The sequence below is a fragment of the Scyliorhinus torazame genome, chromosome 8 (genome assembly GCF_047496885.1).
Source record: "Scyliorhinus torazame isolate Kashiwa2021f chromosome 8, sScyTor2.1, whole genome shotgun sequence".
NCBI classification, from domain to species: domain Eukaryota; kingdom Metazoa; phylum Chordata; class Chondrichthyes; order Carcharhiniformes; family Scyliorhinidae; genus Scyliorhinus; species Scyliorhinus torazame.
The window spans coordinates 101,705,010-101,718,407 of record NC_092714.1 but is presented as its reverse complement, the minus strand read 5'-3'; positions in this window follow the sequence as shown (position 1 = coordinate 101,718,407).

Here is a 13,398-nt window from a genome sequence, read left to right as displayed (position 1 = left end):
GTGTGCTGCACTGCTGGAGATGCTGCTTCAGTGCAATACTGACAGGGTGCTGCACTGCTGGAGATGCTGTTTCAGTGACATACTGACAGTGTGCTGCACTGCTGGAGATGCTGCTTCAGTGCAATACTGACAGGGTGCTGCACTGCTGGAGATGCTGTTTCAGTGACGAACTGACAGTGTGCTGCACTGCTGGAGATGCTGTTTCTGTGACGTACTGACAGTGAGCTGCACTGCTGGAGATGCTGCTTCAGTGCAATACTGACAGTGTGCGACACTGCTGGAGATGCTGTTTCTATGCAGTACTGACAGTGTGCTGCACTGCTGGGGATGTTGTTCCTGTGCAGTACTGACAGTGTGCTGCATCACCGGAGATGCTGTTCCAGTGCAGTACTGACAGTGTGCTGTACTGCTGGAGATGTTGTTCCTGTGCAGTACTGACAGTGTGCTGCATCACCGGAGATGCTGTTCCAGTGCAGTACTGACAGTGTGCTGTACTGCTGGAGATGCTGTTTCTGTGCTGTACAGACAGTGTGCTGCACTGCTGGTGATGCTGTTCCATTATAGTACTGACAGTGTGCTGCTCTGCTGGTGATGTTGTTCCTGTGCAGTACAGACAGTGTGCTGCACTGCTGGTGATGCTGTTCCTGTAAAGTACTGACAGTGTGCTGCAGTGCTGGTGATGTTGTTCCTGTGCAATACTGTCAGTATGCTGCATCACTGAAGATGCTGTTACTGCACAGTACTGACAGTTTGCTGCACTGCTGGAGATGCTGTTTCAGTGACGGACTGACTGTGTGCTGCACTGCTGGAAATGCTCTTTTTGTGCAGTACTGACAGTGTGCTGCACTGCTGGAGATGCTGTTTCTGTGCAGTACTGACAGTGTGCTGCACTGCTGGAGGTGCTGTTCCTGTACAGTACTGACAGTGTGCTGCATCACCGTAGATGCCGTTCCTGTGCAGTACTGACAGTGTGCTGCACTGCTGGAGATGCTATTTCTGGGCAGTACTGACAGTGTGCTGCACTGTTGGAGATGGTGTTCCTGTGCAGTACTGGCAGTGTGCTGCATCGCTAGCGGTGCTGTTCCTGTACAGTACTGACAGTGTGCTGCACTGCTGGTGATGTTGTTCCTGTGCAATACTGTCAGTATGCTGCATCACTGGAGATGCTGTTACTGCATTGTACTGACAGTTTGCTGCACTGCTGGAGATGCTGTTTCAGTGACGGACTGACTGTGTGCTGCACTGCTGGAGATGCTGTTTCTGTGCAGTACTGACAGTCTGCGGCACTGCTGGAGATGCTGTTTCTGTGCAGTACTGACAGTGTGCTGCACTGCTGGAGATGCTATTTCTGGGGAGTACTGACAGTGTGCTGCACTGCTGGAGATGCTATTTCTGGGCAGTACTGACAGTGTGCTGCACTGCTGGAGTTGCTGTTTCTGTGCAGTACAGACAGTGTGCTGCACTGCTGGAGATGCTGTTTCTGTGACGTACTGACAGGGTGCTGCACTGCTGGAGATGCTGTTTCAGTGACGTACTGACAGTGTTCTGCACTGCTGGAGATGCTGTTTCAGTGCAATACTGACAGTGTGCGGCACTGCTGGAGATGCTGTTTCTGTGCAGTACTGACAGTGTGCTGCACTGCTGGTGATGCTATTTCTGGGCAGTACTGACAGTGTGCTGCACTGCTGGAGATGCTGTTCCTGTGCAGTACTGACAGTGTGCTGCACTGCCAGAGATGCTGTTCCTGTGCAGGACTGACAGTGTGCTGTACTGCTGGAGATGATGTTTCTGTGCAGTACAGACAGTGTGCTGCACTGCTGGAGATGCTGTTTCTGCGACGTACTGACAGTGTGCTGCATCACCGGAGATGCTGTTCCTGTGCAGTACTGACAGTGTGCTGCACTGCTGGAGATGCTATTTCTGGGCAGTACTGACAGTGTGCTGCACTGCTGGAGATGTTGTTCCTGTGCAGTACTGACAGTGTGCTGTACTGCTGGAGATGCTGTTCCTGTGCAGTACTGACAGTGTGCTGTACTGCTGGAGATGCTATTTCTGGGCAGTACTGACAGTGTGCTGCACTGCCGGAGATGCTGTTCCTGTGCAGTACTGACAGTGTGCTGTACTGCTGGAGATGCTGTTTCTGTGACGTACTGACAGTGTGCTGCATCACCGGAGATGCTGTTCCTGTGCAGTACTGACAGTGTGCTGTACTGCTGGAGATGCTATTTCTGGGCAGTACTGTCAGTGTGCTGCACTGCCAGAGATGCTGTTCCTGTGCAGTACAAATAGGGTGCTGCACTGCTGGAGATGCGGTTACTGTGCAGTGCTGACAGTGTGCTGGATCGCCGGAGGTGCTGTTCCTGTACAGTACTGACAGTGTGCTGCACTGCAGGAGATGCTGTTTCAGTGCAATACTAACAGTGTGCGGCACTGCTGGAGATGCTACTGCTGGGCAGTACTGACATGTGCTGCACTGCTGGAGATGTTGTTCCTGTGCACTACTGACAGTGTGCTGCATCACCGGAGATGCTGTTACTGCGTAGCACTGACAGTGTGCCGCATCGTCGGAGATGCTGTTACTGCGCAGTACTGACAGTGTGCTGCACTGCTGGAGATGCTGTTTCAGTGCAATACTGACAGTGTGCTGCACTGCTGGAGATGCTGTTTCAGTGACGTACTGACAGTGTGCTGCACTGCTGGAGATGCTGTTTCTGTGCAGTACAGACGGGGTGCTGCACTGCTGGAGATGCTGTTTCTGTGACGTACTGACAGGGTGCTGCACTGCTGGAGATGCTGTTTCAGTGATGGACTGACTGTGTGCTGCACTGCTGGAGATGCTGTTTCTGTGCAGTACTGACAGTGTGCTGCACTGCTGGAGATGCTGTTCCTGTGCAGTACTGACAGTGTGCTGCACTGCTGGAGATGCTGTTCCTGTGCAGTACTGACAGTGTGCTGTACTGCTGGAGATGCTATTTCTGGGCAGTACTGACAGTGTGCTGCACTGCCGGAGATGCTGTTCCTGTGCAGTACTGACAGTGTGCTGTACTGCTGGAGATGCTGTTTCTGTGCAGTACAGACAGTGAACTGCACTGCTGGAGATGCTGTTTCTGTGACGTACTGACAGTGTGCTGCATCACCGGAGATGCTGTTCCTGTGCAGTACTGACAGTGTGCTGTACTGCTGGAGATGCTATTTCTGGGCAGTACTGTCAGTGTGCTGCACTGCCAGAGATGCTGTTCCTGTGCAGTACTAATAGGGTGCTGCACTGCTGGAGATGCGGTTACTGTGCAGTGCTGACAGTGTGCTGGATCGCTGGAGGTGCTGTTCCTGTACAGTACTGACAGTGTGCTGCACTGCTGGAGATGCTGTTTCAGTGCAATACGAACAGTGTGCGGCACTGCTGGAGATGCTACTGCTGGGCAGTACTGACATGTGCTGCACTGCTGGAGATGTTGTTCCTGTGCACTACTGATAGTGTGCTGCATCACCGGAGATGCTGTTACTGTGCAGTACTGACAGTGTGCTGCACTGCTGGAGATGCTGTTTCAGTGCAATACTGACAGTGTGCTGCACTGCTGGAGATGCTGTTTCAGTGACGTACTGACAGTGTGCTGCACTGCTGGAGATGCTGTTTCTGTGCAGTACAGACGGGGTGCTGCACTGCTGGAGATGCTGTTTCTGTGACGTACTGACAGGGTGCTGCACTGCTGGAGATGCTGTTTCAGTGACGTACTGACAGTGTGCTGCACTGCTGGAGATGCTGCTTCAGTGCAATACTGACAGTGTGCTGCACTGCTGGAGATCCTGTTCCTGTGCAGTACTGACAGTGTGCTGCACTGCTGGAGATGCTGCTTCAGTGCAATACTGACAGGGTGCTGCACTGCTGGAGATGCTGTTTCAGTGACATACTGACAGTGTGCTGCACTGCTGGAGATGCTGTTCCTGTGACATACTGACAGTGTGCTGCACTGCTGGAGATGCTGCTTCAGTGCAATACTGACAGGGTGCTGCACTGCTGGAGATGCTGTTTCAGTGACATACTGACAGTGTGCTGCACTGCTGGAGATGCTGCTTCAGTGCAATACTGACAGGGTGCTGCACTGCTGGAGATGCTGTTTCAGTGACGAACTGACAGTGTGCTGCACTGCTGGAGATGCTGTTTCTGTGACGTACTGACAGTGAGCTGCACTGCTGGAGATGCTGCTTCAGTGCAATACTGACAGTGTGCGACACTGCTGGAGATGCTGTTTCTATGCAGTACTGACAGTGTGCTGCACTGCTGGGGATGTTGTTCCTGTGCAGTACTGACAGTGTGCTGCATCACCGGAGATGCTGTTCCAGTGCAGTACTGACAGTGTGCTGTACTGCTGGAGATGTTGTTCCTGTGCAGTACTGACAGTGTGCTGCATCACCGGAGATGCTGTTCCAGTGCAGTACTGACAGTGTGCTGTACTGCTGGAGATGCTGTTTCTGTGCAGTACTGACAGTGTGCTGCATCACCGGAGATGCTGTTCCTGTGCAGTACTGACAGTGTGCTGTACTGCTGGAGATGCTATTTCTGGGCAGTACTGTCAGTGTGCTGCACTGCCAGAGATGCTGTTCCTGTGCAGTACTAATAGGGTGCTGCACTGCTGGAGATGCGGTTACTGTGCAGTGCTGACAGTGTGCTGGATCGCTGGAGGTGCTGTTCCTGTACAGTACTGACAGTGTGCTGCACTGCTGGAGATGCTGTTTCAGTGCAATACGAACAGTGTGCGGCACTGCTGGAGATGCTACTGCTGGGCAGTACTGACATGTGCTGCACTGCTGGAGATGTTGTTCCTGTGCACTACTGATAGTGTGCTGCATCACCGGAGATGCTGTTACTGCGTAGCACTGACAGTGTGCCGCATCGTCGGAGATGCTGTTACTGTGCAGTACTGACAGTGTGCTGCACTGCTGGAGATGCTGTTTCAGTGCAATACTGACAGTGTGCTGCACTGCTGGAGATGCTGTTTCAGTGACGTACTGACAGTGTGCTGCACTGCTGGAGATGCTGTTTCTGTGCAGTACAGACGGGGTGCTGCACTGCTGGAGATGCTGTTTCTGTGACGTACTGACAGGGTGCTGCACTGCTGGAGATGCTGTTTCAGTGACGTACTGACAGTGTGCTGCACTGCTGGAGATGCTGCTTCAGTGCAATACTGACAGTGTGCTGCACTGCTGGAGATCCTGTTCCTGTGCAGTACTGACAGTGTGCTGCACTGCTGGAGATGCTGCTTCAGTGCAATACTGACAGGGTGCTGCACTGCTGGAGATGCTGTTTCAGTGACATACTGACAGTGTGCTGCACTGCTGGAGATGCTGTTCCTGTGACATACTGACAGTGTGCTGCACTGCTGGAGATGCTGCTTCAGTGCAATACTGACAGGGTGCTGCACTGCTGGAGATGCTGTTTCAGTGACATACTGACAGTGTGCTGCACTGCTGGAGATGCTGCTTCAGTGCAATACTGACAGGGTGCTGCACTGCTGGAGATGCTGTTTCAGTGACGAACTGACAGTGTGCTGCACTGCTGGAGATGCTGTTTCTGTGACGTACTGACAGTGAGCTGCACTGCTGGAGATGCTGCTTCAGTGCAATACTGACAGTGTGCGACACTGCTGGAGATGCTGTTTCTATGCAGTACTGACAGTGTGCTGCACTGCTGGGGATGTTGTTCCTGTGCAGTACTGACAGTGTGCTGCATCACCGGAGATGCTGTTCCAGTGCAGTACTGACAGTGTGCTGTACTGCTGGAGATGTTGTTCCTGTGCAGTACTGACAGTGTGCTGCATCACCGGAGATGCTGTTCCAGTGCAGTACTGACAGTGTGCTGTACTGCTGGAGATGCTGTTTCTGTGCTGTACAGACAGTGTGCTGCACTGCTGGTGATGCTGTTCCATTATAGTACTGACAGTGTGCTGCTCTGCTGGTGATGTTGTTCCTGTGCAGTACAGACAGTGTGCTGCACTGCTGGTGATGCTGTTCCTGTAAAGTACTGACAGTGTGCTGCAGTGCTGGTGATGTTGTTCCTGTGCAATACTGTCAGTATGCTGCATCACTGAAGATGCTGTTACTGCACAGTACTGACAGTTTGCTGCACTGCTGGAGATGCTGTTTCAGTGACGGACTGACTGTGTGCTGCACTGCTGGAAATGCTCTTTTTGTGCAGTACTGACAGTGTGCTGCACTGCTGGAGATGCTGTTTCTGTGCAGTACTGACAGTGTGCTGCACTGCTGGAGGTGCTGTTCCTGTACAGTACTGACAGTGTGCTGCATCACCGTAGATGCCGTTCCTGTGCAGTACTGACAGTGTGCTGCACTGCTGGAGATGCTATTTCTGGGCAGTACTGACAGTGTGCTGCACTGTTGGAGATGGTGTTCCTGTGCAGTACTGGCAGTGTGCTGCATCGCTAGCGGTGCTGTTCCTGTACAGTACTGACAGTGTGCTGCACTGCTGGTGATGTTGTTCCTGTGCAATACTGTCAGTATGCTGCATCACTGGAGATGCTGTTACTGCATTGTACTGACAGTTTGCTGCACTGCTGGAGATGCTGTTTCAGTGACGGACTGACTGTGTGCTGCACTGCTGGAGATGCTGTTTCTGTGCAGTACTGACAGTCTGCGGCACTGCTGGAGATGCTGTTTCTGTGCAGTACTGACAGTGTGCTGCACTGCTGGAGATGCTATTTCTGGGGAGTACTGACAGTGTGCTGCACTGCTGGAGATGCTATTTCTGGGCAGTACTGACAGTGTGCTGCACTGCTGGAGTTGCTGTTTCTGTGCAGTACAGACAGTGTGCTGCACTGCTGGAGATGCTGTTTCTGTGACGTACTGACAGGGTGCTGCACTGCTGGAGATGCTGTTTCAGTGACGTACTGACAGTGTTCTGCACTGCTGGAGATGCTGTTTCAGTGCAATACTGACAGTGTGCGGCACTGCTGGAGATGCTGTTTCTGTGCAGTACTGACAGTGTGCTGCACTGCTGGTGATGCTATTTCTGGGCAGTACTGACAGTGTGCTGCACTGCTGGAGATGCTGTTCCTGTGCAGTACTGACAGTGTGCTGCACTGCCAGAGATGCTGTTCCTGTGCAGGACTGACAGTGTGCTGTACTGCTGGAGATGATGTTTCTGTGCAGTACAGACAGTGTGCTGCACTGCTGGAGATGCTGTTTCTGCGACGTACTGACAGTGTGCTGCATCACCGGAGATGCTGTTCCTGTGCAGTACTGACAGTGTGCTGCACTGCTGGAGATGCTATTTCTGGGCAGTACTGACAGTGTGCTGCACTGCTGGAGATGTTGTTCCTGTGCAGTACTGACAGTGTGCTGTACTGCTGGAGATGCTGTTCCTGTGCAGTACTGACAGTGTGCTGTACTGCTGGAGATGCTATTTCTGGGCAGTACTGACAGTGTGCTGCACTGCCGGAGATGCTGTTCCTGTGCAGTACTGACAGTGTGCTGTACTGCTGGAGATGCTGTTTCTGTGACGTACTGACAGTGTGCTGCATCACCGGAGATGCTGTTCCTGTGCAGTACTGACAGTGTGCTGTACTGCTGGAGATGCTATTTCTGGGCAGTACTGTCAGTGTGCTGCACTGCCAGAGATGCTGTTCCTGTGCAGTACAAATAGGGTGCTGCACTGCTGGAGATGCGGTTACTGTGCAGTGCTGACAGTGTGCTGGATCGCCGGAGGTGCTGTTCCTGTACAGTACTGACAGTGTGCTGCACTGCAGGAGATGCTGTTTCAGTGCAATACTAACAGTGTGCGGCACTGCTGGAGATGCTACTGCTGGGCAGTACTGACATGTGCTGCACTGCTGGAGATGTTGTTCCTGTGCACTACTGACAGTGTGCTGCATCACCGGAGATGCTGTTACTGCGTAGCACTGACAGTGTGCCGCATCGTCGGAGATGCTGTTACTGCGCAGTACTGACAGTGTGCTGCACTGCTGGAGATGCTGTTTCAGTGCAATACTGACAGTGTGCTGCACTGCTGGAGATGCTGTTTCAGTGACGTACTGACAGTGTGCTGCACTGCTGGAGATGCTGTTTCTGTGCAGTACAGACGGGGTGCTGCACTGCTGGAGATGCTGTTTCTGTGACGTACTGACAGGGTGCTGCACTGCTGGAGATGCTGTTTCAGTGATGGACTGACTGTGTGCTGCACTGCTGGAGATGCTGTTTCTGTGCAGTACTGACAGTGTGCTGCACTGCTGGAGATGCTGTTCCTGTGCAGTACTGACAGTGTGCTGCACTGCTGGAGATGCTGTTCCTGTGCAGTACTGACAGTGTGCTGCACTGCTGGAGGTGCTATTTCTGGGCAGTACTGACAGTGTGCTGCACTGTTGGAGATGGTGTTCCTGTGCAGTACTGGCAGTGTGCTGCATCGCTAGCAGTGCTGTTCCTGTACAGTACTGACAGTGTGCTGCACTGCTGGTGATGTTGTTCCTGTGCAATTCTGTCAGTATGCTGCATCACTGGAGATGCTGTTACTGCATAGTACTGACAGTTTGCTGCACTGCTGGAGATGCTGTTTCAGTGACGCACTGACTGTGTGCTGCACTGCTGGAGATGCTGTTTCTGTGCAGTACTGACAGTGTGCTGCACTGCTGGAGATGCTGTTTCTGTGCAGTACTGACAGTGTGCTGCACTGCTGGAGATGCTGTTTCTGTGCAGTACTGACAGTGTGCTGCATCGCTAGAGGTGCTGCTCCTGTCCAGTACTGACAGTGTGCTGCAGTGCTGGAGATGCTGTTCCTGTGCAGTACTGACAGTGTGCTGCAGTGCTGGAGATGCTATTTCTGGGCAGTACTGACAGTGTGCTGCACTGTTGGAGATGGTGTTCCTGTGCAGTACTGGCAGTGTGCTGCATCGCTAGCGGTGCTGTTCCTGTCCAGTACTGACAGTGTGCTGCACTGCTGGTGATGTTGTTCCTGTGCAATACTGTCAGTATGCTGCATCACTGGAGATGCTGTTACTGCATTGTACTGACAGTTTGCTGCACTGCTGGAGATGCTGTTTCAGTGACGGACTGACTGTGTGCTGCACTGCTGGAGATGCTGTTTCTGTGCAGTACTGACAGTGTGCTGCACTGCTGGAGATGCTATTTCTGGGCAGTACTGACAGTGTGCTGCACTGCTGGAGATGCTATTTCTGGGCAGTACTGACAGTGTGCTGCACTGCTGGAGTTGCTGTTTCTGTGCAGTACAGACAGTGTGCTGCACTGCTGGAGATGCTGTTTCTGTGACGTACTGACAGGGTGCTGCACTGCTGGAGATGCTGTTTCAGTGACGTACTGACAGTGTGCTGCACTGCTGGAGATGCTGTTTCAGTGCAATACTGACAGTGTGCGGCACTGCTGGAGATGCTGTTTCTGTGCAATACTGACAGTGTGCTGCACTGCTGGTGATGCTATTTCTGGGCAGTACTGACAGTGTGCTGCACTGCTGGAGATGCTGTTCCTGTGCAGTACTGACAGTGTGCTGCACTGCCAGAGATGCTGTTCCTGTGCAGGACTGACAGTGTGCTGTACTGCTGGAGATGATGTTTCTGTGCAGTACAGACAGTGTGCTGCACTGCTGGAGATGCTGTTTCTGCGACGTACTGACAGTGTGCTGCATCACCGGAGATGCTGTTCCTGTGCAGTACTGACAGTGTGCTGCACTGCTGGAGATGCTATTTCTGGGCAGTACTGACAGTGTGCTGCAATGCTGGAGATGCTGTTTCAGTGACATACTGACAGTCTGCTGCACTGCTGGAGATGCTGTTTCAGTGACGTACTGACAGTGTGCGGCACTGCTGGAGATGCTGTTTCTGTGCAGTACTGACAGTGTGCTGCACTGCTGGAGATGCTATTTCTGGGCAGTACTGACAGTGTGCTGCACTGCTGGAGATGTTGTTCCTGTGCAGTACTGACAGTGTGCTGTACTGCTGGAGATGCTGTTCCTGTGCAGTACTGACAGTGTGCTGTACTGCTGGAGATGCTATTTCTGGGCAGTACTGACAGTGTGCTGCACTGCCGGAGATGCTGTTCCTGTGCAGTACTGACAGTGTGCTGTTCTGCTGGAGATGCTGTTTCTGTGCAGTACAGACAGTGAGCTGCACTGCTGGAGATGCTGTTTCTGTGACGTACTGACAGTGTGCTGCATCACCGGAGATGCTGTTCCTGTGCAGTACTGACAGTGTGCTGTACTGCTGGAGATGCTATTTCTGGGCAGTACTGTCAGTGTGCTGCACTGCCAGAGATGCTGTTCCTGTGCAGTACTAATAGGGTGCTGCACTGCTGGAGATGCGGTTACTGTGCAGTGCTGACAGTGTGCTGGATCGCTGGAGGTGCTGTTCCTGTACAGTACTGACAGTGTGCTGCATTGCTGGAGATGCTGTTTCAGTGCAATACTAACAGTGTGCGGCACTGCTGGAGATGCTACTGCTGGGCAGTACTGACATGTGCTGCACTGCTGGAGATGTTGTTCCTGTGCACTACTGACAGTGTGCCGCATCGTCGGATATGCTGTTACTGCGCAGTACTGACAGTGTGCTGCACTGCTGGAGATGCTGTTTCAGTGCAATACTGACAGTGTGCTGCACTGCTGGAGATGCTGTTTCAGTGACGTACTGACAGTGTGCTGCACTGCTGGCGATGCTGTTTCTGTGCAGTACAGACGGGGTGCTGCACTGCTGGAGATGCTGTTTCTGTGACGTACTGACAGGGTGCTGCACTGCTGGAGATGCTGTTTCAGTGATGGACTGACTGTGTGCTGCACTGCTGGAGATGCTGTTTCTGTGCAGTACTGACAGTGTGCTGCACTGCTGGAGATGCTGTTCCTGTGCAGTACTGACAGTGTGCTGCACTGCTGGAGATGCTGTTTCTGTGCAGTACTGACAGTGTGCTGCACTGCTGGAGATGCTGTTTCTGTGCAGTACTGACAGTGTGCTGCATCGCTAGAGGTGCTGCTCCTGTCCAGTACTGACAGTGTGCTGCACTGCTGGAGATGCTGTTCCTGTGCAGTACTGACAGTGTGCTGCACTGCTGGAGGTGCTATTTCTGGGCAGTACTGACAGTGTGCTGCACTGTTGGAGATGGTGTTCCTGTGCAGTACTGGCAGTGTGCTGCATCGCTAGCGGTCCTGTTCCTGTACAGTACTGACAGTGTGCTGCACTGCTGGTGATGTTGTTCCTGTGCAATACTGTCAGTATGCTGCATCACTGGAGATGCTGTTACTGCATAGTACTGACAGTTTGCTGCACTGCTGGAGATGCTGTTTCAGTGACGCACTGACTGTGTGCTGCACTGCTGGAGATGCTGTTTCTGTGCAGTACTGACAGTGTGCTGCACTGCTGGAGATGCTGTTTCTGTGCAGTACTGACAGTGTGCTGCACTGCTGGAGATGCTGTTTCTGTGCAGTACTGACAGTGTGCTGCATCGCTAGAGGTGCTGCTCCTGTCCAGTACTGACAGTGTGCTGCAGTGCTGGAGATGCTGTTCCTGTGCAGTACTGACAGTGTGCTGCAGTGCTGGAGATGCTATTTCTGGGCAGTACTGACAGTGTGCTGCACTGTTGGAGATGGTGTTCCTGTGCAGTACTGGCAGTGTGCTGCATCGCTAGCGGTGCTGTTCCTGTACAGTACTGACAGTGTGCTGCACTGCTGGTGATGTTGTTCCTGTGCAATACTGTCAGTATGCTGCATCACTGGAGATGCTGTTACTGCATTGTACTGACAGTTTGCTGCACTGCTGGAGATGCTGTTTCAGTGACGGACTGACTGTGTGCTGCACTGCTGGAGATGCTGTTTCTGTGCAGTACTGACAGTGTGCTGCACTGCTGGAGATGCTATTTCTGGGCAGTACTGACAGTGTGCTGCACTGCTGGAGATGCTATTTCTGTGCAGTACAGACAGTGTGCTGCACTGCTGGAGATGCTGTTTCTGTGCAGTACAGACAGTGTGCTGCACTGCTGGAGATGCTGTTTCTGTGACGTACTGACAGGGTGCTGCACTGCTGGAGATGCTGTTTCAGTGACGTACTGACAGTGTGCTGCACTGCTGGAGATGCTGTTTCAGTGCAATACTGACAGTGTGCGGCACTGCTGGAGATGCTGTTTCTGTGCAGTACTGACAGTGTGCTGCACTGCTGGTGATGCTATTTCTGGGCAGTACTGACAGTGTGCTGCACTGCTGGAGATGCTGTTCCTGTGCAGTACTGACAGTCTGCTGCACTGCTGGAGATGCTGTTTCTGCGACGTACTGACAGTGTGCTGCATCACCGGAGATGCTGTTCCTGTGCAGTACTGACAGTGTGCTGCACAGCTGGAGATGCTATTTCTGGGCAGTACTGACAGTGTGCTGCAATGCTGGAGATGCTGTTTCAGTGACATACTGACAGTCTGCTGCACTGCTGGAGATGCTGTTTCAGTGACGTACTGACAGTGTGCTGCACTGCTGGAGATGCTATTTCTGGGCAGTACTGACAGTGTGCTGCACTGCTGGAGATGTTGTTCCTGTGCAGTACTGACAGTGTGCTGTACTGCTGGAGATGCTGTTCCTGTGCAGTACTGACAGTGTGCTGTACTGCTGGAGATGCTATTTCTGGGCAGTACTGACAGTGTGCTGCACTGCCGGAGATGCTGTTCCTGTGCAGTACTGACAGTGTGCTGTACTGCTGGAGATGCTGTTTCTGTGCAGTACAGACAGTGAACTGCACTGCTGGAGATGCTGTTTCTGTGACGTACTGACAGTGTGCTGCATCACCGGAGATGCTGTTCCTGTGCAGTACTGACAGTGTGCTGTACTGCTGGAGATGCTATTTCTGGGCAGTACTGTCAGTGTGCTGCACTGCCAGAGATGCTGTTCCTGTGCAGTACTAATAGGGTGCTGCACTGCTGGAGATGCGGTTACTGTGCAGTGCTGACAGTGTGCTGGATCGCTGGAGGTGCTGTTCCTGTACAGTACTGACAGTGTGCTGCACTGCTGGAGATGCTGTTTCAGTGCAATACGAACAGTGTGCGGCACTGCTGGAGATGCTACTGCTGGGCAGTACTGACATGTGCTGCACTGCTGGAGATGTTGTTCCTGTGCACTACTGATAGTGTGCTGCATCACCGGAGATGCTGTTACTGTGCAGTACTGACAGTGTGCTGCACTGCTGGAGATGCTGTTTCAGTGCAATACTGACAGTGTGCTGCACTGCTGGAGATGCTGTTTCAGTGACGTACTGACAGTGTGCTGCACTGCTGGAGATGCTGTTTCTGTGCAGTACAGACGGGGTGCTGCACTGCTGGAGATGCTGTTTCTGTGACGTACTGACAGGGTGCTGCACTGCTGGAGATGCTGTTTCAGTGACGTACTGACAGTGTGCTGCACTGCTGGAGATGCTGCTT